The sequence below is a fragment of the Hyperolius riggenbachi genome, chromosome 2 (genome assembly GCF_040937935.1).
Source record: "Hyperolius riggenbachi isolate aHypRig1 chromosome 2, aHypRig1.pri, whole genome shotgun sequence".
NCBI lineage: Eukaryota > Metazoa > Chordata > Amphibia > Anura > Hyperoliidae > Hyperolius > Hyperolius riggenbachi.
In genome coordinates this window covers 377,981,264-378,008,317 of record NC_090647.1, presented here as the reverse complement: position 1 = coordinate 378,008,317, position 27,054 = coordinate 377,981,264, and the positions used below count along the sequence as shown (strand labels likewise).

General features: G+C 44.2%; 1 protein-coding gene across 2 annotated transcripts in view; it reads right to left on the bottom strand.

Annotated features, from left to right (window-relative positions):
* KCND3 (potassium voltage-gated channel subfamily D member 3) overlaps positions 1–27,054 on the bottom strand; it is a 1,159,387-nt gene that overhangs the window by 156,644 nt on the left and 975,689 nt on the right. The gene's annotated exons all lie outside the window — the stretch shown is intronic.

The following is a 27,054-nucleotide window of genomic DNA, read 5'->3' as shown; positions in this document are numbered from 1 at the left end:
ACTTTAGACACAGAGTGGGCTGCACGACCGCTGTCTGGAACCTAGGCCTGATGTTAATTGACAGCCATTTTTTTTGGGGGGGGGGGGGATTTTAAGTCCCCACATCATCAATGAGTGTTTCCCTTTAAAAAATAATGACGCTACCTGCCTCATTTACCCTAAAAACCGTTTTTGACGCAATTTAAAGGGCACTTCCATTTTTTCTCTCCGGATATCTGAATCCGCCCGGATACCCCAGATACTGAGGTCGGATATCCAATCCTGATTTGGATTGTAAAATTTTGAAATCGGATATCCAACCCGGATCGGATATCTGGGTATCCGGATCCAAATCGGATCCGGATTTTGAAAAGGGGTATCTGAGCAGCACTACTGTCTGCTACCTGTCTGTGTATGACAGGTGCACATTGTAAAACCCAGTACTGCATATACCTACCTACCTGTTGTTCACAGTGCACCCACCCACCTACCTACGTGAGTTGAGAGCACGCAGTGTCACTGTGCCTGTCCACTACCTGCCTGTGTGTGACAGGTGCACATTGTAATACCCTGTACTGTATATACCTACCTACCTGTTGTTCACAGTGCACCCACCCACCTACCTACTTGAGTTGAGCGCACGCAGTGTCACTGTGCCTGTCCACTACCTGTCTGTGTGTGAAAGGTGCACATTGTAATACCCATTACTGCATATACCTACCTGTTGTGTTCAGTGCACCCACCTCATCACTGCATATACCTACCTGTTGTGTTCAGTGCACCCACCTACCTACTTGAGTGCATGCAGTGTGATATACCACTCAGTGCATAACTGTTAACTGCACCTTAGTGACTGCACATTGTATTAGTCAAGTCAGTGCAAACCTTTCACTTCATCCCCCCCCCCCGATATGGACAAAACAGACAAAACAGGTAGAGGCAGAGGTAGAGGCAGACCCAGAGGAAGGCCACCCGGCAGGTCTGTGCGAGGTCGTGCTGATGTGATTTCGTGCGGCCAGGGACCAAAGTACAGTGCTCAGAAGAAGGCACATCCCATCAACTCCCAAGATTGTCAGGACGTGGTTGACTATTTAACACAGAACACCTCATCTTCCGCAGCCACCAGCGCTACTACAAGCACCACATCCATTGCATTTGACACTTCACAGGAGTTAATTGGTGGGGAATTAACTGATTCACAGCCATTATTGTTACAACCAGATGAAGGCACTAAGCAAGTTACACCACCTCATATGTCTGAGTTAGGCGGCGACACTATGGACGTAACATGTAAAGATGATGAAGTACCCGCTGTTGGTGCAGTTTTGGAGGTGTATGAGGCAAGCAAATCTGGGCAGGATGATTATGATGATGACGATGGTACAGATCCCACGTATGTTCCCAATAGAGGAGATGAACAGGGGGACAGTTCAGAGGGGGATTCAGAGAGGAGTAGGAGGAGACGAGTTGCTGAAAGAAGCAGGGGGAGCTCATTGTCAGAAACAGCTGGTGGCAGTGTCCGGCGTCATGTATCGCCACCTATGGACAGCCAGCCAACATGCCCTTCAACGTCAGCTGCTGATGCCACCATGGTGCTATCACCCCAGTGGGGCTTAGCGGTTTGGAAATTTTTTCATGTGTCTGCCTCAGATTGGAGCAATGCCATCTGTTCTCTCTGCCTCCAAAACTTGAGCCGTGGAAAGGCCAACACTCACGTAGGGACAAGTGCCTTACGAAGGCACCTGGAGAAAAGGCACAAACTGCAATGGAAGAGCACCTGAGCAAAAGCAGCACACAAAAGAAAAACCACCCTCCTTCTCCTCTTCTTCCTTCAGGTGCAGCATCTTCAGCCGCTTTCTCCCTTGCACCTTCACAGCCACCCTCCTCCACTCCGCCTATGCCCTTGAGCGGTTCCTGCTCCTCTGCCCACAGCACCCAGGTGTCCGTGAAGGAAATCTTTGAGCCGAAGAAGCCAATTTCTGCCAGTCACCCCCTTGCCCGGCGTCTGACAGCTGGAGTGGCAGAACTGTTAGCTCGCCAGCTGTTACCATACCAGCTGGTGGACTCTGAGGCCTCCCGTAAATTTGTGGCCATGGGGACACCGCAGTGGAAGATGCCAGGCCGCAATTATTTCTCTAAAAAGGCAATACCCAAACTGTACCGTGAAGTGGTGAGGCAAGTGGTGTCATATCTGGCACACAGCGTTGGGTCAAGGGTCCACCTGACCATGGATGCCTGGTCTGCCAAGCACGGTCAGGGCCACTACATTACTTACACAGCCTATTGGGTCAACCTGGTGACCGATGGCAAGCAGGGAATACGTGGCTGTGCAGCGGACCAACTTGTTGTGACACCTCCACGGCTTGCAGGCAGGCCTCCTGCCACCTCCTCTCCTCCTACTACATCCTCTTCGCTGCCATCCTCCTTGGCTGAGTGGCAGTTCAACTCTACTGGTGCTGCAATCTCCTCTCCAGCTACACAGCCCCATCTCCCCAGGGCCTATGCTGCATGCCAGGTACGATAGTGTCATGCCATCTTAGACATGTCTTGCCTCAAAGCGGAGAGTCACACTGGAGCAGCTCTCCTGGCTGCTCTTAACAAACAGGTGGATCAGTGGCTGACCCCGCACCAGCTGGAGATTGGCAACGTGGTGTGTGACAACAGCAGCAATCTCCTTTTCACTTTGAATTGCATGGCACATGTGCTCAATCTTGTCATTCAGAGCTTTGTGTTTAGAGGCTTAGAGGATGTCCTAAAGCAGGCCAGGAAGTTGTGTGGGCATTTTAGGCGGTCTTACACGGCCATGGCACGCTTTGCGGACATTTAGCGAAGAAACAACTTGCCGGTGAGACGTTTGATATGGGATAGCCCGACTCGCTGGAATTCGACCCTGGTCATGTTCTCTCGCCTGCTAGAACAGGAGAAAGCCATTACCCAGTAGCTGTACAATTACAGTAGAAGGACACAATCTGGGGAGATGGGGATGTTGTGGCCCAACAACTGAACACTGATGCGAAATGCATGCAAGCTCATGTGGCCGTTTGAGATGGTTACCAACCTGGTGAGTCGCAGTGAAGTCACCATCAGCGACTTGATCCCGTATGCTTACTTCCTGCAGCATGCCATGCGTAGAGTGATGGATCAAGCGCAATTTTCATCAGAATCAGATGTTTCCTCAACACCTGTGGCAGCACAGAAGGGGAGGAGGAGGAAGAGTCATGTGGGAAAGAGGAGTCAGACTCGGATGATGAGAAAGGTGTTTCTTTGGAGGAGGAGGAGGAGGCGGCTGCAGAAGAACAAGCGCAGCAGGCATCGCAGGGGGCTTGTGCTACTCGACGTTCCCTTGGTATTGTTCGAGGCTGGGGGGAGGAGTAGGACTTACCTGACTTCACTGAGGAAGAGCAAGAGGAGATGGAGAGTACGTCTGGATCCAACTTTGTGCAGATGGTGTCTTTCATGATGTCCAGCCTGTTGAGGGACCCCCGTATAAATAAACTCAAGGGGAATGAACTGTACTGGGTGGCAACGCTACTAGACCCTCGGTATAGGCACAAAGTGGCGGACATGTTACCAACTCATCAGAAGGCAGAAAGAATGCAGCACATGCAGAACAAGCTGGCAACTATGCTTTACAATGCGTTTAAGGGTGATGTCACAGCACAACGCAATAAAGGTACCACTGCCAGTAATCCTCCTTCCATGTCCACACAGGCAAGGACAGGACACTCCAGCGATCTCATGGTGATGTCGGACATGCAGACATTCTTTAGTCCAACGCCTCGCCTTAGCACTTCCGGATCCACCCTCTACCAACGCCTGGCCCGGCAGGTAGCCGAATACCTGGCCTTAAGTGGGGATGTAGACACTGTGAGGAGTGATGAACCCTTGGACTACTGGGTGCGCAGGCTTGACCTGTGGCCAGAGCTGTCCCAATTTGCCATCCAACTTCTGTCTTGCCCTGCCTCAAGTATCCAGTCAGAAAGGACCTTCAGCGCAGCTGAAGGCATTGTCACTGAGAAGAGAAGTCGCCTAAGTCCCAAAAGTGTTCAGTACCTGACCTTTATCAAAATGAATAAGGTATGGATCCTGGAGGGCTACTGCCTGCCCGAAGACTAAGTCAGTCCCCACACACAGCATCTCTGCCTGCATGCCGTGTGACTGGCTGCCTGCCCCAAGACTAAGTCACTCCCCACACAGCATCTCTGCCTGCAGGCCGTTTGCCTTCTCCGCCACCACCAACAGGGTCCAGGACTCCAGGCGGATTCCTAAATTTTTAAAGCCGCTATACTAATTTTTCTGGTGTGTGTACATGCCTGCCTAATTTTTCTGGCTGCACTGCAGCTGCAACAACAAAACAAAAGGCATGTACATGTGCCCATTCCCCTTCCTGATCATTACCTTGCCGCGGTGAAGGGGCTTGCGTATCACAATGAAGCAATGACTGCCGGCTATATGAGTGTCTCGGGGGTGGCACACCAAAGATAATAAGGTTGTTGCCAAATATTTTATTGTATTGGGGGGATTTTTGTATTAACAGCCAAATGCGCTAACCAATTGTGCCACAGAGACTGTGCACACAGTTGCTGCTAAATGGCTATCTGGGGTTCTCTTCGGACAACTGTTGAACACAAAAGGTAAGGCCACAAAAGGTAAGAACCACCAACCTTTCGGTTAACAGCCGAGTGTGCTAACTGATTGCGCCACAGATACTGTGTATGCAGTTGCTGCTAAATCATTTTATGGGGATGTATGTGTGTCTTTTGGAGGGAGGAAGTAAGTCTGCTCCAAGAAGATTAACGCCACTTTTTCCTACAATGAAGCATTCACTGTGTGGCAGCAGAGTGGTGCAGCGGAAGCGTGCTGGGCCCATAACCCAGAGGTTGATGGATTGAAACCATCCTCTGCTAGGTGTACTTTGTTTTTTACACCTTGCTTTACCACATGGGCCAATCGGCGGCCATAGCACCTTAAGAGAAAGTGTCATTAGGTCCTTGCTGTAACATAGATTGTAGTGTAACTATTTCAACTAATGTACCCTTCTTAAATTTGAAGATTGTATACAAATGTAAGCAGACTGCAGAGTGGCGCAGCGGAAGTGTGCTGGGCCCATAACCCAGAGGTTGATGGATCGAAACCATCCTCTGCTAGGCATGATTTCATTTTTGCACCTCGCTTTATTGCATGGGCAAAACGGTTTCCATAGCTCTGTAAGAGAAAGTGTAATAAGGGCCCTGCCGTAACATAGATATTACGGTAGCTAAGACTACTCCTGGTTGTAACAATGGGTGTCAGCAAGTAACAGAGTTCTGATTATGAGGTGATCTGCAGTATCACCTATAATACAGATGTATACCTGATTATATGGTGATCTGCAGAATCACCAATAATACAAGTATAACAGACAACTGATGTGATAGCTAAAGTACAGGTAGGTGATAGGTGCAACAGTAGTACTGAGAGATATTATAGTCACCTCACCAGAGGAGCTGGTGGGCGCTGTAGTGCAATGAGCTCCTCACCAGTGACAAGGGCTCACTGGTGAGAGTAGCAGTGCAACAATAAGTACTGATAGATGTCAGTCACCTCACCAGAGGAGCTGGTGGGCATTACAGTACAATGAGCTCCTCACCAGTGACAAGGGCTCACTGGTGAGAGTAGAGGGCAACAATAAGTACTGATAGATGTCAGAGTCACCTCACCAGAGGAGCTGGTGGGCACTACAGTACAATGAGCTCCTCACCAGTGACAAGGGCTCACTGGTGAGAGTAGAGTGGTCAGACAAATCGGGTTGGCAACAGACAGACAGATAAAGTATAGAATCAGGAGGCAGAGGCAGATAGATAAACAGGCAGAGTTGGCAAGTGGCAACTAGATCAGATGGGCAGAAGTACAGAAGCGTTGACTAAAGGAGTAGTCAGAACGAGACAGAGTCATACACAGATAATAATACAATTTTCAATGAATTATAATTATAGCTATCAAAGGTCTGAGCGCTAACACGAAGTATTCGCAACAGCAGACAAGTTGTGAATTAACCTGCTGTGCTTAAGTACGCTGCAGCATCCCCGAGGCATGCCCCTAAAATTCAGCCAATCAGCGATGGTGAGCGTGCCCTCTGATGTCAGCCGACCCGCAGGTCAGCTGACTCGCCTCCTCCCCGCATAAAGGTCCTGTCTATGAGCACGCGCACGCGCTAATACAATCCTATGTGCCACAGAGATGCCCGTCCTCGGTGCGTGAGCCGCACGAGGTGCAGGAACATTTACAGGCTGAGAGGCAGAGGCAGTTGCGGCGGTAGCGCTGTTCGCCGCAGCTGCCTCGCTACCATTCATTACACTGGTCCTTTCTTGTAGTTGAAGAGATGAGTGAACTGTGACACCACACTTAAAAAACAAAACAAAAAAAACAGCAAACAGCAAAGCTTCCCCATATTGGAGCATTGGATTTGGTAAAGTCTTAAGCCAATGTGTTGTAAACCACAAGTACGCTTTAGGTTAGCAGGAATGCATGGCCACCTAGCTTTTCATCCTTCCCACCTTTGCTCTGGAATCTTCCAGACTTCAAATTGCTGTCCTTTGCTGTGTGTGTATGTTACACCAGCATCATCCAGGGGGGCACATGATCTTTCTGATTCTGAAGTATTGAATTGAAGCCTGTAAGCAGTATCACCATGTGTCCCACTGCTTTCATCTTCTCTTGGGTATATCACAATGGTACATGCTAGGCTGGCTTCAGCATGTAGTGCTGTTGGTAGTATAGTGGTGAGCATAGCTGCCTTCCAAGCAGTTGACCTGGGTTCAATTCCTGGCCAATGTATGTGAGCTTGCTTTTGACAGCCTAAAAATCCCTGGAAGACAAATTGAGAGAGAGAGAGAGAGAGATGTGGTGGTTCTTTTTGCCCCCGAATAGTAATCGGATTCGGATATCTGGTAGAAATCCGCAGATATCCGGGTCATGCATCAAACTATCCGCAGATAGCTATCCGGATTTGTGCCCAACTATCCGGAATCCGGATCCGGACGGATAATGTAAAAATGGTCGGATATCCGGGTTACCCGGATATCCAAAATCCGGATGAGCATCCCTGATTACAATATTACCTTAGTTCCAATCCCCTTATGCCACAATCACAACAATCCTTCATTATAAAATGCACAGAATTAATACTTAACAACAATATCTTCACCTTTCAGGACAAAATCTATTACCAGACTAGCGGCGTAGCTATGGGCAGTTCCTTCTCACCTTCTTATGCAAATTTGGCCATGGGAGATCTAGAACATCTTAAAATGACCCAGGATAATCCATTCGCAAACAACATTCTGTTTTATAAACAATATATTGATGATCTAATCTTCATATGGAAAGGAGATATGGCTACCATCCCCAGCTTTATTAATTTTCTCAATTCAAACCCAGCAGGCCTACAATTCACATCACACCACAATCCCACTTCCATAGAATTTATTGACCTGATTTTACTCTCAGAAGCGGAACTAATCAAAACAAAGACATATTTCAAACCAGTTGATGCTAATTTTATATTCATTTCCATAGTTTTTACCACCGCCCCTGGACCAAAAACACACCATATAGTCAATATAAAAGAATATACAGAAACTGCACAGACATTCAAGACTACAATAGCCAATCCAGTATTCTGACTCAAAAATGTCATGATCGAAAATCCCCCAGAAATTACTAAAAAATGCGAACCGTAAAGCCATAACCAATTATCCCCCTCCTACCGATAAACCCAAACATACAGAATCCCTATCCAGATTAATTAAAAAATACAGCTCGTAACATCAAAATATAAGGAAAATCCTTACAAACAGATGGGAAATCCTTCTACAGTACCCACACCTTCGATCCATCATCCCCAACACACCTGCCATCACCTACCGACGTCCACCCAACCTCCGTAGTATTCTGGCCCCTAGCCACTTACGCCCCCCCCACTAACAAGTCCACACCATCAGGTAACCAACCCGGTTGCTCAGCTACCGACCACTCCAGATGTCTGGCCTGCAAATTTATCACTCATACCAACACTTTTCATTCCAGTACCACACAATTAACTTAACAAATTAAAGATACGATTACATGCAAATCCAGGGATTTTATCTGATTGCCATCTGGAGTCGGGAAGGAATTTTTCCCTTTAGGGGCTAATTGGACCATGCCTTGTAAGGGTTTTTTCGCCTTCCTCTGGATCAACAGGGATATGTGAGGGAGCAGGCTGGTGTTGTACTTTATACTGGTTGAACTCGATGGACGTATGTCTTTTTTCAACCAAAATAACTATGTAACTATGTAACTATGTAACTATGTAAATGTGTAATATACATTATATCCTGCCCCTGCCGGCTTCAGTATGTGGGTAGAACCACCCAACCCGCAAGAAGCAGAATCGGCCAGCACAAGCGGAATAACATCAACAAATACCCCCTACACAGCGTATCACGACACTTCACCATGGTACACAGCAGCAATCCTGACTTATTCCACATCACCCTTACTGAAACCATTACACAAAGGCGTTCCAATTCTTTCGACCTGCTAAAAAAATAAGAAATGTACTGGATACAGATGCTAAAATCCCTAGTTCCAGATGGTCTAAACCAGGCATGGGCAAACTAGGCCCTCCAGCTGTTAAGGAACTACAAGTCACACAATGCATTGCAGGAGTCTTACAGCTACAGTCATGACTCATAAAGGCAAATGCATTGTGGGACTTGTAGTTCCTTAACAGCTGGAGGGCCAAGTTTGCCCATGCCTGGTCTAAACGAACAACTGAAGAGAATTCACTAATACCACAATTAATAATAGCTTATTTTAATATTGTCCTCTCTTCTAATCAAGCCTTTGGCAATATTTTAACTAAAACCACTTGATGCTCTCCTTAGAGATTCATGATTTTTACTAACGTGCTTTTTTTTTTTACAATTTTATTATTCATTAAAAAGGAACTGTTTATGTTTTTTAGTTTTTCTTATATATTTTTGTTATATATATATATATATATTTCGTGTATTTATCACACTGCCACAAGAAAGAAAATCAGTGAATAGAACTTTATGTGTTATATTTACACTGTATGAACACTAGGTGGCAACAGACCACCTCAATTGTCAAACACTATGCTAAAATCAATCATGTATTGCACCTATAAACACACACTCATTTTCTCTCTTTATTATATATATGTATAGTTCTAATCTAATATATATATATATATATATATATATATATATATATATATATATATATATATATATATATATATATATATATATATATATATATATATATATATATATATATATATATATATATATATATATATATATAGTTCTTATCTATTTTCACAAGCATCTTTGACCATATTTTTGAATTCAGTTATTTTGTTCTTTACTCATTGCAAACCATTTTTATTTCATCTTTTATGTTGTCATTATTCTTTTATTATTATGTTTTTTTATGCTCAATATTTATATGCATCTCTTTAGCTACTATACGCAACATTATGCACATGCTGATTTTAACATGATTATAAATATACCATCTCCCGGCCCCATACATGGTCACACGGGATTTTTTGAGTACAATGCGCATGCGTTAGCCCCAAATAATCACGTTCAGAAACCCAGTCTACATGAGATCTGGCATACGGAAGTGCGCACAGTAGATGCAATGTTATGGGCGCTTTGCCCATAGCATGACATACTCTGCAGTGAGACTTTCCAGGCACACTGCCCATAGGTTACTTTAGCGGTGCGACGTTTTTGTCGCACCGCCCATCAATTCTTGTATAACCATATCCCCCACTCCTCATTGGACCACGGACACGCCCCCCATTAGCCCCCCCAGTCCGATAGGTATAGACACTCATCCTTCACACAGCCCCCGCCCCCACACATCACAGGATTGGCCACTCCACCATTAAAATAGGTATATAAGAAACAGTAATCTCTCACACCAGTACAGAGGCGCTTATCGTGACCTTAAGACTGCACTGGTAAATTAAAAATTCTGCTACCTTCTTTATATTACTACGTTCTATGCTATTTACTCACTAAATCCTACTTATTGTTTTTACCCTGATCATTTGGTTGCCATACATATATAGTTGTTTCCACCCTTGTACCGTTTTTTCTCCCCTCACCATTTCCCTTCCACCCCGGCCAGTTCCACCTACCATACCCAGTACCCTATCAGGCACTTCCCCGCCTGAATCCCCTCGGCCCCTCCCCCATTTTTTTGACCATATCCCCGTACCAATTACTATAAAAACACAGTTTGAACATTATGTACATTAGTCTGAGGACACTGTATTTGTCTCTGTCATTTCAGTGTGTACTTCTTTCTGTTATTGCCTGAAGAAGCAGAAATATACCTGTGAAACGCGTTGCATTGTATGTTGGAGTATATAAATAAACTTGTTTGTACAAAAATCGACAGTATCATGTCTACTTCTGGGAGATGAGTTCACCACCGCCTCCCGAGGAATTTTAAAGCTTTTAGATATATTTTATTCTTTGGCGCCTCTGTTCTCCTTACAAAGTCACCCATTTTGAATAAGATCCGTTGACCACACATCTTTGTTCTCTGTCTATTAGCCAGTTCCCTATCCATGCACACAGACTCTTCCCCAGCCCTTGCATCCTCAACTTTTGCACCAGACTTTTGTGGGGAACAGTATCGAAGGCCTTTGCAAAGTCCAAGTATATCACATCTACAGCATTCCCAATATCCACACTAGCATTCACTACCTCATAAAAACTGAGCATGTTAGTTAAACAGGACCAGTCTTTAGTAAACCCATGCTGATACTGAGAAATAAGATCATTTTCTACTATGAAGTCTCTTAGTACCCCCTCAAATAGTTTGCACACAACTGACGTTAATCTTAAAGGACTATAATCTTCCGGATCTGATTTTTTTGCCCTTCTTAAATAATGGGAAAATGTGGGCTGTACACCAATCTACTGGAACTCTACCAGTTGAAAAAGAGTCACAAAAGATAAGTTAAAGGGATTTATTTATAACTGAACTTAATTCCTTCAGGACCCCAAGGATCTATGTCATCCGGGCCAGGTGCCCTGTCTAATTTTTTATTTACTAGTCTTGCCTTCACTTCTTCCTGTGTTAAGTATTTAATATTACAATTGGAAGATTGAGACTCTTCTGCAACCGTAATTTGCAACAGTGATGTTTCCCATGTGAAGACAGAAGCATAGAAAGCATTTAACCACTTGAGGACTACAGTGCTAAACCCCCCCAAAGACCAGGCCCGTTTTTGCTTAATAGGCCACTGCAGCTTTAAGGCCAAGCTGCAGGGCCGCACAACTCAGCACACAAGTGATTCCCCGCCCCCCTTTTCTTCCCACCAACAGAGCACTCTGTTGGTGGGGTCTGATCGCTCCCCCTGTGTTTATTTTTGTTTATAGGCTATTTTTGTTTTCAGCCTATGAGAGCCATGCGCTCTCTTGTGTGGCAGGGGGACAGCCGTGTCACACGGCTGTCCCCAGTACAGCGCTGCTGTGGATCGCATTATTGTACTTAGTGAAAAGACGGCGATCACCACTCAGAGACTGAAGGCGGGGCAGCCTGTGTGTGATCTCCTGCAGTAGCCGGCCCCAGGACCTGATGCCAATTCGCATTAGGCAGTCATGGGGCTGCCGCCGTGGCCACGCCCATTGGCGTGGGGCGGTCGTTAGGTAGTTAATAACTCTGCCTTACCTTGGTCATCCACCATTGAGTTCCCACCCTCATCCTTTAAGAGTCCAATACAGTCAACCTTTCTTTTTATAGAGTTGATGTACTTGTAAAACTTCTTTGGGTTAGATTTGGTATCCCTAGTGATTTGATTTTCAGCTTCAAACTTTGCCAGCCTAATTTCTTTTTTACAACTTTTATTGCACACCTTATAATTGCTTAATGCTGCCTCGGTCCCCTACTTTTTTAGGACCTTATAGGCATTCTTTTTCCACTTAATTTTTATCTCTAACCTTTCTATTCATCAATAGAGCCCTTTTTATTCCTACATTTTTTGTTTCCATATGGCATATAGTTACTACAATATTGATTGTGAATAATTTTAAAAGTTTGGCATGTCCCTTCAGTGTCCTTCCCTTGTAGTACATTATCCCCGTTCACCAAACTTAGTGCCTGCCTGAGTTGATTGAACTCTGCTTTTCTTAAATTCATAGTTTTAGTTGTCCCGATGCTCCACAACTTATCAGTCATTAGATCAAACATTATAATGTTGTGATCACTATTTCCCAAATGTTCTTAAACCTGAACATTTGATACATTATCTGGTCTATTTGAAATGATCTTGGAGATGTCACTAATCTAGGGGTTCACATACTTTTTCCACCTGCACTGTGAATATTGACATAGTGTGTTCAATAAAAACATGGAAACATTTAATTATTTGTGTGGTATTAGTTTAAGCAGACTGTGATTGTCTATTGTTGTGAGTTAGACAAAGATCAGATCACACCTTATGACCAATTTGTGCAGAAATCCATATAACTCCAAAGGGTTAACATACTTTTTATTACTATTGTGTATGTATGTATATATACATCTACGGTATATATATATGTATACGGTATATATATATATATATATATATATATATATATATTAGGCTATATTTGGGTATAAATTAGAAGTAAAAGCAGAAAATATAAGTGCCACAACTATAAAATACCCCAAAATATCTTGTTAGGTTCTTCCCGGTTAAAAGATGCTACATATACCTTTTTTATTACTCAGTGGGCATATAGTAGACTGTTTTAACCCAAATGTGATTGTTATTTTAAAAATGACATAGTATTAAGGAGGGGTTTCAGTTTGTCTCAAAACATTTTTTTTTTCTGACAGGTGCCTGTGTTATTAACCACTAAAATGTATTCTACAGTTTCTGATGGGTAAAATGAGGGCACATGACATGTGACTTATTTGATGAATAATCGGGCATTACTGCTGGCGTGCACATTTGGGTTTTAGTATGCCAGGTTTTTTTTTTACATTTATTTTCTAGGATCAATCTTCCTTTTCAGAGTCCTAAATGTTTCTGAATAGCAAAAAAAAAAAAAGTTAAAAAAAAGTACCACACATGAAAAAGTAGGCTATTCTAGTATGGGTATTTTGTGCCTTTCAGATTCTTGTGGTTTGGATTTAAAAAATTTGGTAAAATTTCAGCAAAACCACAAGAATCTGAAAGACACAAAACACCCACACTGCAATAGCCCAGGATGTCTACTTTTCTAAATGCTGTCCTTTGTGGTACTTCTTTGCTCTTCAGATACATTTAGGACTAAGGAAGAGTGACACTAACAACAAAATAAAATCTGCCATACTAAAATTAAAATGTGCATGGCAGGAATAATGCCCTGCTGCATGCCCAATTATTCAGCAAATAAGACATATGTGCCCTCATTTTAACCATGAGAAACTACAGAATACATTTTCCAGTGCTTTATAACACAGGCACCTGTCAGGGGAAAAAAAAATACTTACCTTGTAAAAGACACTGAAAAATGTATTTTCTATATTCTGATGGTCAAAAATGTGGGCACATGTGCCATCATTTTTAAGACTAAATGGACTTAGTTTCAAGACTAAATGGACATGCAATAGGGCATTATGCATGGCTTGCATGCTTGGATTATTGCAGGACAGTTTTTTTTAAAAACTATTAGGGAGAAAGTCAAAATAGGTAAAGAATGGTAAGTAATGGTAGATAAAGAATGGAAAAACATTGCCTTGTAATGGAGTAAAAAAGAAAAAAAAACTTAAATGTTTGTAGACTGTGTGATAGATTTGAAAACAACTGTTTTCCGATTAGAAGGACAGGATAGGCAGTAATTTTGTGTGTTCTTTCGGATAAATTATAATGTGGTTGCTATACACTTTGCATTTTTTTTTTGAGGATAGGGTTTTCTTGGAGTAGGGGCTGACAAAGCTGTGATACCTGTCTTTATTGTATAACGGACATTTTGTTCTAAATTAGCTCCATTTGGTGATATATGAACAAAATGTGTTAGAAGAAGGCCACATGATGTGTACGTGTTCAGGGACACTTGTTACTCTTGAACATGTCATAATAGTAGAATTACTGTTATTTTGCAATGTCCTAGCTTCCTTGACTTTTAGTGGAAAAGGGGCCCCACTGACAGATTTAGACAAGTGATGTGTTGTCCAGACTGAACCACTTCCCCTTGTGACCTTAAACAGAAGGTTGAGTAAGAGAACAGTGGGTGGTGAAACTCATTATAATATGGGTGGAGAGTTCTAAGAATTAAATGTTAACTGCTTCATGTCTGCACTGATTATTGAACTGTGATTGGTTTTTGTAACACTGACAAATATCCTGGCCAGCCCCAGGGAGTGTATATTTTTGCATACTTGTAACCCTATAAAATCTGCTGTGTGCTAATAATCTGTAGCATTTCTGATGATGCCTGTATCAACGGCCCTTGATGCATGAATAAATGTGTTGTCTATTTGACGAGGTGTGTCCGAGTCTTCCCTGTCCTTAAACATCTTGGACAGTTTTGGTGGAGAAACGCGGGCATAGTACGATTGACTTTGTGGCACACCTCTGGAGGGACCCTGGACATCTTGAGGAGCGGAACCTTGGAGAAACAGCCGTGGAGAGGTCCAGATATCAAATCCCTAAACAGCGCTGTACCAGGTGAGACTTGATCACCTACTTGATATTTGCACCTCCCTGCTGGTTGCAACCCTACTCCGCTCAGCAGGGTTTCCGTGAGGACCTCCCATGACAACGGTCTCCTGATATGTGGTATGTCATCTTCTATTTCTTACTCTGTACTCTGTATGCATACCGTCTTTTTCTTCTGATTAACTTGGTGCTTGAGATCTAACATATGTTATGTATGCCGTCTGTCTGCTGTGATTAACTTAGTGCATGGAATCTGACTTAGTTGCTATTGTATGGAGTATAGTGTTGTGTGAGTAACGAAAATTCATTACAATAGTATATGAATGTGGATTCATGTTGAGTAATGTCATATTTCTGAAGAGAACATTCTATGTTGGTATCTTGAGTATTGGGGGTCGACAGAGGAGAGCCAATCTAGATTACAAACTCTGTGAGTCAGCATACTATTGTGTGCATAGCCCTGTGGTGCTGCAACATGCAGCTATTACACAGGATACACACTGTGGAGAAAGTTTTCAGAAGGAAACCACAGGTTGAAAAACTATAGACCGTGGTCATAAATCACAGACAGAGGGGAGATTCGCTTCCTTCAAAGCAGAGAACTTGTGGGCTGGCTCTCCCCTGAGACAACATAACTTTGGATGGGATACTTGTAGCAGGGAGATTGAACATGTGTTTAAACTGATGGTGATGTGTAATGGTGTTTTATTGGCTGCAAGGTACCTAATGTGTGCAGCTCAGAGATAACTGTATTTGACTAAGTGTTCTCTTATATGTGTAGGCAACTGTCTTCTCCTTCCCAACAAACACCAAGGAGGAATACACATTAAATTACATCACACTACGTAAAGTCTAGTGGGGCTCATCAGTGGGGCCTACTTAATTGGTGTGTGGAAAGGAGAAAACTAAACTTGCCTGAACTGTGCTGTTTTTGTACTAACCTCTACAGACACTTTAGAGTGTGCCCAGAGTGTCTCACGTCATTGGAAAAAGTACCCAGTATAGTTGAATATTTGATCAGGAGGAGAGTGACCTGCGGCATCCCCAATACCTCTCTAGACAGATACAGGCCAATTGTAATAAGGCCCTATGTGCCACGCCTCCCAGGCAGCACTCAATTCCCCTTATAGTCAACACCCTGGGAGTGTGCAGAAGTGGGTCTTGAATACCAGCCAAAGCCTAAAATAGTCGCTCAGCATTATATTTTCTGTCAAAAATTAGTCGCCCCCTTAGGACCTCCCAATCCCTCAACTATTAGAGAGGGTGGGGCAGGGACTAGACAACTTAGATGACTCAGAAAATTCTGAGGATCTGGAATTAATTGTCCAATCCCTCAGAATTGTGGAGAGGTTGGATCCACTACCTGAGGGTTCTAAGTGTTCAGATAACTCTGATGGCTCACATATCTGAGACAGTATAGCCTGTGTACACCCCTGGATGAGTGAGAGAGTGACCGCATGCTCAAAAGGTCTTATCCTGATCAAATAAATATAAATTTCTCACAGTGTGCTGTTACTTGCCCTAAGAGGGATTGTGAGACACTGATTTATTGGCTCATTGTGTACAGTTAGCAGTATAATCATTCTGATAGTCTAGTGGTGTTATATCTGGTGGAAGAATTTGTGTTGTCCTGATTTGGCTGATGAATATGAGACTCAAGCTGCCTTAAGAGGAGGTTTTGAGGTTTGGCTTTGAGGTTTGTCCACCTGGGGAGGAGCTTCCCGACCACGAGAGAGAAGTCTCCGCTCAGCCAGATCCAATTCATTGCCGATCAATAGATTACTGGATGTCACAGGGATTGTGATGCACACCAGACCATTGCCTGCTAGACATAATTGGGCGACCAGGTGAGCAGTACAGCCGGACTTGGGGTTTTGCTGTTCCCCGGGTCGCCCAAGCAGACAGGTGAGCCTTTGTGAAACCTCACTAGTACTGGTGTCTTGCGGGATAATCAGGCAGCAAGGTGGGAACTTTGTAAGCTCTCACTGGGGCTGGAGGGTCTAAGTGGGGCATTGCAGACTTTTGTGACTGTAGTCGGGACTTCACAGGGATTGTGATGCACACCAGACCACTGCCTGCTAGACATAATTGGGCGACCAGGTGAGCAGTACAGCCGAACTTGGGGTTTTGCTGTTCCCCAGGTCGCCCAAGCAGACAGGTGAGCCTTTGTGAAACCTCACTGGTACTGGTGTTTTGCAGGCTAACCAGGCAGCACAGTGAGAGCCTTATAAACTTCCACTGTGGCTGAAGGGGTCTAAGTGAGGCATCGCAGGCTATTGTGAAAGTCACTAGAAGATTGGCGGGATTGGCTGACCCTTGTGTCAATAAGTGTATTGCACAGAAGCAACACAGAGAGTGTTGCTCGAGTTGCTCCCACTGGGAACCAGAGGATTGGCCACCTTTGGTGTGAGAATTGCGTGGAATTCAGGGTGAACACATGGTCTTTGTTCGGGACTTCACAGGGATTGTGATGCACACCAGACCACTGCCTGCTAGACATAATTGGGCGACCAGGTGAGCAGTACAGCCGAACTTGGGGTTTTGCTGTTCCCCAGGTCGCCCAAGCAGACAGGTGAGCCTTTGTGAAACCTCGCTGGTACTGGTGTCTTGCAGGCTAACCAGGCAGCACAGTGAGAGCTTTATAAGCTTCCACTGTGGCTGAAGGGGTCTAAGTGAGGCATCGCAGGCTATTGTGAAAGTCACTACTGGATGTCACAGGGATTGTGATGCACACCAGACCATTGCCTGCTAGACACAACTGGGCGACCAGGTGAGCAGTACAGCCGAACTTAGGGTTTTGCTGTTCCCCAGGTCACCCAAGCAGACAGGTGAGCCTTTGTGAAACCTCACTAGTACTGGTGTCTTGCAGGATAATCAGGCAGCAAGGTGGGAACTTTGTAAGCTCTCACTGGGGCTGGAGGGTCTAAGTGGGGCATTGCAGACTTTTGTGACTGTAGTACAAATATGGACTATGGGTTTCACGGTATTTGGAGGAGTGGGAGCGGTGGACGAACCATAAATTTGCTAAAAAGGGTACCTTTAAGCCAAAAATTTGGGAAAATCTGTGGGAAACACACAAAATGAGAATGAATCGTCCTAATGAAAGAAAGGCATGGAGTAGATGGATGAAGGAGTCCATCCAGAAATCAGAGGATGTGAACATATTGACAGTGACACAATCTGCAACTGTCACAGGTGAGATGAGACCTACAACTGCAAGCACTGAACAATTGTATGGGTCAGAGGATGAGCAAATAGAGGAGAAGGAGGTAATGGAGATGGGAGCATACCAAGCTTGGTCTGCAATCATGTCCAGGGAGCTGCATGAGTCATTTAATAGAACTGTGTCACAGGACGTGAGCAATAAAGCTGCTGCAGAACCTCTTACAAGAGGCAGTGCTGCAACACAGCCTCTCATTGACCTCACTGAAACAGAGGAAGTACAGTTTCACATAGATCAGAGGCAGAGACAGGATGTGCCAGAGTCAGCAAGCCTAGGAGCTCACAGGGGAAGAGGGGAGCTAGGGAAACTGCGTCATCCCACTATATATCCTCAGCTAACTACTGAAGTAAGGACGCCAACTACCCTAGCACAGTTAAGGGAAGAATCACCACCTGCATACGGGACAGGGAGAGTGTCAGAATACACTCCCCTCAACTATGCTCTGAATACAAATGATGGGATGTACCCCCTCCAACCAATGATGACGGGCACACCTCACTGCTCCCCTTATGAAGTAATCCCTACTCATCTTAGTAATATAAGCAACTACGTAACACACTATATGCAGCCTTCCCCCTTCATGGATCACCCATTATTATCTCAAAGCTGAGTCAGAGAGAGCATTGAGGTTCGGTTTTGGTATCAGGGCATCAGGAGAGCAAACTCAGTGCCACTTCAGAGAAGAGCCCAATCAGTTAGACTCGGTCAGTTGCCATTCAATAGAGATTGTAGATGGTGGTGTCGAGGTTAGTCCATCGGGAGGGGACCCTCTATCAGACCAAGCCAGTGAAGGGTCCACTCAGCCAGATCTAAGTGTTTGTCACCCGCACAATTATTGCAGTTTGGATTTCACAGGGTTGGCAATGTTCACCAGACCAATGCCTACTGGGCAACAGTAAAGGATCGGGTGACCTGTTGGGCAGCAAGGACAAACATAACTGTTTGCCAGACCACGTGAGACAGTGTGACTATTGTGACTCCCTCTACTATGTGCTGGAGTGAGCACAATATTGCCAGACCACGTGAGACAGTATGATTATTGTGACTCCCTCTACTGTGTGCTGGAGTGAGCACAATATTGCTGAATAACAAACATACAGTATGATTATTGTGACTCCCTCTACTGTGTGCTGGAGTGAGCACAATATTGCTGAATAACAAACATAAAACCTTGCTGTTTGCCAGACCACGTGAGACAGTGTGACTATTGTGACTCCCTCTACTATGTGCTGGAGTGAGCACAATATTGCCAGACCACGTGAGACAGTGTGATTATTGTGACTCCCTCTACTGTGTGCTGGAGTGAGCACAATATTGCTGAATAACAAACATAAAACCTTGCTGTTTGCCAGACCACGTGAGACAGTGTGACTATTGTGACTCCCTCTACTATGTGCTGGAGTGAGCACAATATTGCCAGACCACGTGAGACAGTGTGATTATTGTGACTCCCTCTACTGTGTGCTGGAGTGAGCACAATATTGCTGAATAACAAACATAAAACCTTGCTGTTTGCCAGACCACGTGAGACAGTGTGACTATTGTGACTCCCTCTACTGTGTGCTGGAGTGAGCACAATGTTGCCAGACCACGTGAGACAGTGTGACTATTGTGACTCCCTCTACTATGTGCTGGAGTGAGCACAATAGTGCTGAATAACATCAGTAAAACCTTGCTGACCCTTGTGAAAATCAACAGAGGGGTGACGGGATTGGCTGACTCCAGTGTGCTTAGTGGTTCACACGGTAGCAACAGGGAGAGAACCTGTTGCTCAAGTTGCTCCCAGGCGAAACCAGAGATTGGCCATCTCTGGTGTGAGAATTGCTTGGAATTCAAGGGGAACACATAGTCCATATTATGGGGACAATTGCTCAGAAGCGAGCGTCAAATCGCGGTGAGCCGCAGCATTTGACGCCGCGAGAAGAGATGTGTAGCAAGTATGGACCGTGGGTCTCCCGATACTTGGAGGACTGGGAGCGATGGACTAACCAGAAATATGCCAGAAAGGGAACTTTTAAACCAAAGGTGTGGGAAAATTTGTGGGATGTCCACAGGGTAAGGATGACTCGCCCAAACGAGCGAGAAGCATGGAGTAGGTGGATGATGGAGGCGATTCGCCGATCCGAAGACGTCACCATCATGACAGTAAAACAATCAGGCACAGGAGGGTCACCACAGCTAGAAGATGAGGGGACTGAAGACACTGATGTGCTGGATATGGGAGCACACCAGGCTTGGACAGCACTTATGTCCGGGTCTTCTCGTAGGCAGACTGACAAGGCCATGTCTCAGCATGTGAAACACAGAGCTGCTGCAGAAGCTCTTGATGACAGTGCTGACACATAGCCACCAGTTGATCTCACTAAGAAAGAGGAAGTACAGGCACACAGCGACAACAGACAGCTAACGCAGACCTCATTAGAGACAACACACAGTAGCAGTGACAGGCTGGCCCACATACAACCTGACAGGGAGAGAGATGACTCTACATCTGTATGCCAATCCTCGTTGTATTCAGGACTGACTAATGAGTTAAACAAACCCACAGCTCCTACACAGCTAAGGGAGGAAACACCAACAGCCAGCCATGCAGGGTAAGTGACACTAACCCTTTTAAAAATGACATAAGTCTCCTTAATCAACCACAGATACAGCAAGCTTCAAGTAGGCCAAGGAGCAGTGTCAACCTGTCACGATCTCCTGCTGCTCCTAGTTGGGAAGAGGGTCCTCAGTCACCTGAGCTTTTATTCCCCGTTAGAGAGCAAGTGCTATCAGATAATCAGGGTAACCAGACAGGTACTGTTAGACACCATATACCCTGGACTCCCGCAGAAATGAAGGGACTCCTGAGTACCATACCCCATCCAAGAACTGACCCTGCCAAATTTGCAAAGGGAATAATAGATACACAGACGTGCTACAAGGCCACATGGGGAGACATGTTTCGACTTATCAAAAGGGTGTGTGGGGAGAGGGACCTGAAAGAAATAGTCAGCAAGACATTTATACCGAGGGATGTGTCACAGGACTCCAGTGAAAAGGGATATTTTTGGACAAACGCTTTGGCAAACCAACTCAAAATTGTCTATCCACCTAGACCTCGTAGGCGAGGTTTGAGGGTATGTTACAGATGTGGAAGCCCAGGGCATTTCATCAAACAGTGTAGCTACACACCTCAGTCTAACTATAACTCAACACAGACAGATAGGGACACGGAGGCTGAGTTATCTGACTCTTCATCTGACTCTCCAGCTGACTAATGTGATTAGCTTTCAAAGGCAGGGGTCCTCCCATGATGGAAGGGCCCTCAACAGGTGCTTGTCAGTTTCTATGTATAAACTTCCTAGACCTGAATTGAAGGGCTGGAACTCCAGCCTTTCACAGATATTTATACAGCTTCAGTTATGTCAGGAATAGAGAGGGTAAGGACAAACTATGCATTAAACATTAGAGATGTGTGTATAATCATTACATAACCCATGTATACAAATTGCATGGACAAGTTGTCTCCTCTATTTCAGGTTCTAAATTCGGTGACAACTGGAGGGGAAAGGTTCTCTGGATCCATGCATCTCATTGTAAAAGAATACAGGAAAATAATTAAGGCAACTATGCCAACAGGGGCATTTATGTTAGTCTGTATGTTATGTCGTTTGTCAAGTGAATCCACAGGGACTGATAGTTAGCATGTCCCAAATCACCATCAGGAACCTTGGGTTCCACCCAAATCTTATGAAATATGGGGAATAAAAACCAAAAGGATGGGATCCATCCCACCTTCACAGGATAGAGTATAAACATGGGAAATTAGTGCCAAGATACACTGAATGGCATATCCTAGATGAACTTTGTGGCATTGCAGAATGATTCCCCCTTTCCAGGAGTATCCAAAACAGAAGTTGCAGGGAAGACCTGAGATTATTTTCTTTTTGACATATGTCCACGACAAAAATATACTTGACTGTGAGGGACATGAGGACCCTGAAGTAGACATATGTACCATGCTAGAAATTTTTTTTATTACAGACCCAAATGACATAGATGACGACTCGAGCCACTTGACAGTGAAGATCTGAGGGACTTATCCAATTTAAACAATAGAACCTCAGTTGACCCATTGCCAGTAAGAAGTGACAAAGGAAAATTATATCCTGAAGACCCGACAAGAGGAGGGTATGACGACTGGAACATTATGTACATGGTATATAATGTTGGAGAGACAGGACAGTATAGGAAAATATTCTATGACCAACCCAAACCGGTGCAAGGTACTTTGTTAAATAAGTGTCATAACCTAGCAGATGGGATTATGGAGTTCCGAGTACATTGGAACTGTAAACCCTCTGACATACTTGACTCAAGAAAGAATTATGGTTGGACTGAACTGAAGTGTAGTCAAACAAGTCGCCTAGTATGAAGACACTGAAAAAGTCAGACTTGGTGCCTATTTTAGCACCCTGGTATTGCATGTACAAACAGATGCGGAAAGTAAGTCATTTGAACACACCACACCTAAAGAAGGTATAACAGTACGTCAGTATATGGTCAGAATTATGAGAGAGGCCTGTACATCAGACATTGAAGGTCATTGTATTATTGACACAGCGTACTGGTCATCAAATCAGTATCTCTCCTTCAATGGATCAAACCCTTGGAGGTGGGATGTGCTGTGCAATGGGATAGATGCACCAAAGGTAAATGAATGGATGTATGGGATTCCCATGTCTGAGGGATTGAGGGGAGTGTATCATACCACGGACTGGAAAGATTCTCATGGATGGGGAGAGTCCAGTTCCTGGTATGAGCAACCTGTCGATAAATAAAAAGGGATGGTACACATGGGAAGGAAAAGATAAAGTATGTGTAACTGTAGTTCAAGTAGAATGGGAAAAGGATGTTGTGGTCCATGATAAGGTGAGTTCAGACACATGTGAGGTCCCAGCTGTTAAAGCGGCGGATCTAATTGTTCCCCAATTAGCCGCACCACGGGCAGTGTTGGTGGGTACTCAGTTTGTTCTGTACACATGGAGAGTAACCCTAACTGACTTTAGGGTGAGTGCATGAGACAGGAGGTGTGGTGGGTATGTCAAAAATCAGATATACATGCTGAAAGGGTGGTTGGAATCAGGATATAGCCACAATAAAGTAAAAAGGGATTTGATGGGTACAGCACTAGGGGCTGGGGGTCTCGGTTTGGGAGCTTTTTGAACACTATGGATTTAGAGGGGCTACAAAATAAACTTGGAGGGTTGGCTCAGCATGTAGGGGAGGGAGTGAAGACCCATTTTGATATAAATCATCTATTGGAGAATTTACAACATGACCACATTGATGCTACAGCATCACTGTCAGAAGTAATAAAGAAGAAGTTTAAGGGTTTAATTGCAGGTCTGGTTAAACAACCAGAAGACGTCCAGTTGGCATTGTCATGTACGCAGGTTCAATTTGAACTTTCACAAGATTTAAAGCTAATGATAACCTCACTGCACGCTGGCCATTTTCCTATAAATTTACGTAAACAGGCTGAACGATCTGTCCTTGAGTTTGCAAGACACATGAAAAATGGTGGCTTACTCAGTTCCATGGGTGTCAGAGCCTCACAGGCGCTATTTCCTCCATAGTGCCTGTTGCTGGCAAAGAATACCAAGCTTATGCAGTGGTAAACCTGGGTTCTATTCTATCTGAAGGTGTGGGTTTTGCACTCCCAGGTCAACCATGAATTTTGGTGCTGAATGAAGAAGGGGAGCCCAGATTAGTAGATACATATGGGCACTGGAAAAAGGAAAATGTGCTCTTATGTCAAGGACAACAAAATAGGATTTTGAGACAGCAATGCTGGGACAAGGAAGGATAATGTTTGATGGACGCAACAAAAAAGGTGCCGAGCAGGATGAAATGTCTGGGACAGGGTTATTGGTGCTGGTATCAGATGGAGAATGTCACTTCTTATGCAGTGTACACATTGAATTGTACTCAAGGTAGAACACTGACCCGAGGGGTGTACTGCACCATTGGCCCAGTCCTAGGGATAGATCTGGCACAGCAAGAAGGGTGAACACCCATAACACCTGAAAAGAGACTCAACATCAAACCTGATACACCTGTCTATTTACAAAAGATTCCTTTAGGGTATGGAGCAGAATTGAAAGGGTGGTTATTGGATTTTGGGAAAGAGGAGAAGATCATACAAACACTCGGAGCTTCAGAAAGGCAAGCAACTGTGCTCCTGGAGCATAATCGTGAGAAACTGTTACAGGTCTCACATGCCCTTGAGCAAGATTCTAGTGTGTCCTGGTGGGAAAGCTTATTCGGGTATAGTCCAAAAGCAAGTGCCTTTCTGAATCTCATGCTCAACCCAGTAGTGGTACTAATAGCCCTTACCGTATTGTTTTACCCCACAGTTATTCATGTTTTGTAAAATGAAGAGGTTGAGCTCAAGGATAAATAAGAAACAAAAGAAAACTCGGGGATGTTTTAGTGGTGGTATCCCCGGATGACAAATATGGATAAGTGTTGTGTAATCATTGTAATTTTACCCCAATCCCTTGTAGTTAAATAGTGTGAATGGACACGAGTGACTGGAAATCGTAGGGTCCTCCAGCGATGGAGAAAACAAGTTAACATAGGTATGAATGAAATTGATAATCATACAGACTCTTCTTGAACCGGAAGCCAGCGGTCAGACTGCTGGGCTAGGGGCGGGAGGAGTCTGTCAGAAGTGAGAGGGTAGATTTATTAGGCATTGTAATCCCCTATGTGTTATTATTGAACAAATATGATATGGCTCTATTTAAAAAAAAAAAGTAAGGGGCCACAGACACCTGGGGCTTGGTACTGGGACTTTAAAAAAAAAAAAAAAAAAAAAAAAACTTTTTCCTCTGTCCTGCAGACATGTTCTTGTGTTTTCCTTGTGCACCTGGGCAACAACCACATCAATCACCCTCTAGTTCTACCTTAAGATCTACCTCAGAAGACTTAAAGGGGTCCTGGCTTATCACCAAGAAGACACCTAAGAGACTTTTTGTCCATAAGTGTGGCACCTACCTCATGATTTCAACTCTACCTCATGTGTCATCATATAACCTGTTATTCTACAACCAGTGGCAAGAGGTCCCAAGGATGTGAGGAAAGAAACCCAGCTGGACAGGTGACAGCAGCTGAATCCTTGGTAAGACATCGCTCCACATCAAAAAGGAGCACTCTTCATCCTGGTATGACACTTTGCTTCAATGGAGAACCTCAAGGAACCTTTTCTGACTCACCCTGAGGAGAGACACAATAATGCTCTCCCAGGGTGCACCACCCAACTCAGAGTTTTGGCTAAGGGTGCGGCTCTGGGGAGGGAGAAGATACTACAATGCCATCCGGTGATATCAGCTGGGGCCCCCCACCAAAGGACCAAGGAAAAACTTTTGATATAAGTAGTTCACAGGGATGAACTAGAGGAGGGAGTGACAAAGCTGTGATACCTGTCTTTATTGTATAACGGACATTTTGTTCTAAATTAGCTCCATTTGGTGATATATGAACAAAATGTGTTAGAAGAAGGCCACATGATGTGTACGTGTTCAGGGACACTTGTTACTCTTGAACATGTCATAATAGTAGAATTACTGTTATTTTGCAATGTCCTAGCTTCCTTGACTTTTAGTGGAAAAGGGGCCCCACTGACAGATTTAGACAAGTGATGTGTTGTCCAGACTGAACCACTTCCCCTTGTGACCTTAAACAGAAGGTTGAGTAAGAGAACAGTGGGTGGTGAAACTCATTATAATATGGGTGGAGAGTTCTAAGAATTAAATGTTAACTGCTTCATGTCTGCACTGATTATTGAACTGTGATTGGTTTTTGTAACACTGACAAATATCCTGGCCAGCCCCAGGGAGTGTATATTTTTGCATACTTGTAACCCTATAAAATCTGCTGTGTGCTAATAATCTGTAGCATTTCTGATGATGCCTGTATCAACGGCCCTTGATGCATGAATAAATGTGTTGTCTATTTGACGAGGTGTGTCCGAGTCTTCCCTGTCCTTAAACATCTTGGACAGGGCTAAGGGGGAGGGAAGCAGGAAAATGTGTGTTTGATCAACGTTGTCACTCAGGATGCCAGAATCAAATATCAGGGATGATAAAACATGCTCCTGGTACTTCAGGAAGGAGTCCGTGTTGCCTGATTTTTGGTATATATGACGTAAGAATTTCTACAGCAGCAATTATTCATTATAAAAGTGAATAGATTGGTTCTGTAAATCTTAGTTCACATGCACCAATCCACAGTGTCTGTGTGCCGGCAGGTGCGCGTGCTCGTTTCCAGGAAGTGTTTTATACACATAGGCGGTATATAATGAATGATTGCTGCAGCAGCAGCAGCAGCAATCCTTCATTCATTATAAAAGTGATCAGATTAGTTCTGTAAACTTTAGTTCACATGCACCAATCAGTCCAGCGAGTGGGCTTTTGCGTGCTCACGTGCAGCACTGTTTTTAATCGAGAATTCTATGTCCCTGAACCCTCTGCAGCATTAATTGGGATGTAGAATCTACGTCCAGGAACTTAAAAGGGTTAATGCTGCAGCAACAATTTTTATTGGGAACTGTAAAGACAGCCTTCCAGACAAGGCATATGCCTAAAAAAATGGGAAATGTATGCGAACACTAAGGCCCTTTTTACACTTAATGCATTTTAGTACATTGCTTTGCATTGCATTTTAATGCATTTTTTCCTTCATAGCAGTGCATTGTGAAAAAGCTTCAGTGTTTCAGGGTATAGTGTGAAAGAGACCATGGGGATACATGGACAACTGCACAACAATTGTCCTTTCAGTTACAAATGACAGCAACTGATATAGTGTAAAAGGATTCGTAGGCCCCGTTTACACTTAATTACAACTGAAAGGACGATTGATTTTCAAAGTAATGCCCATGTTTTCCTATGGCACAGTTCACACTTAATGCGTTTTAACTGAAATATTTTTCACAATGCATTGCTATGGAAAAGAAAAAAAAATGCGTACCAACTGATTAAGCGTAAACAGGGCCTTAGGCAAGATAGCAACAGTTGCAGCTGCATAAGCTGATTTTGTTTTCAAAAATGGCTCAGCCCTGCTCAGTGAGTAGGTGGAGTAGTTAGTGTCTTAGTCAACAGTG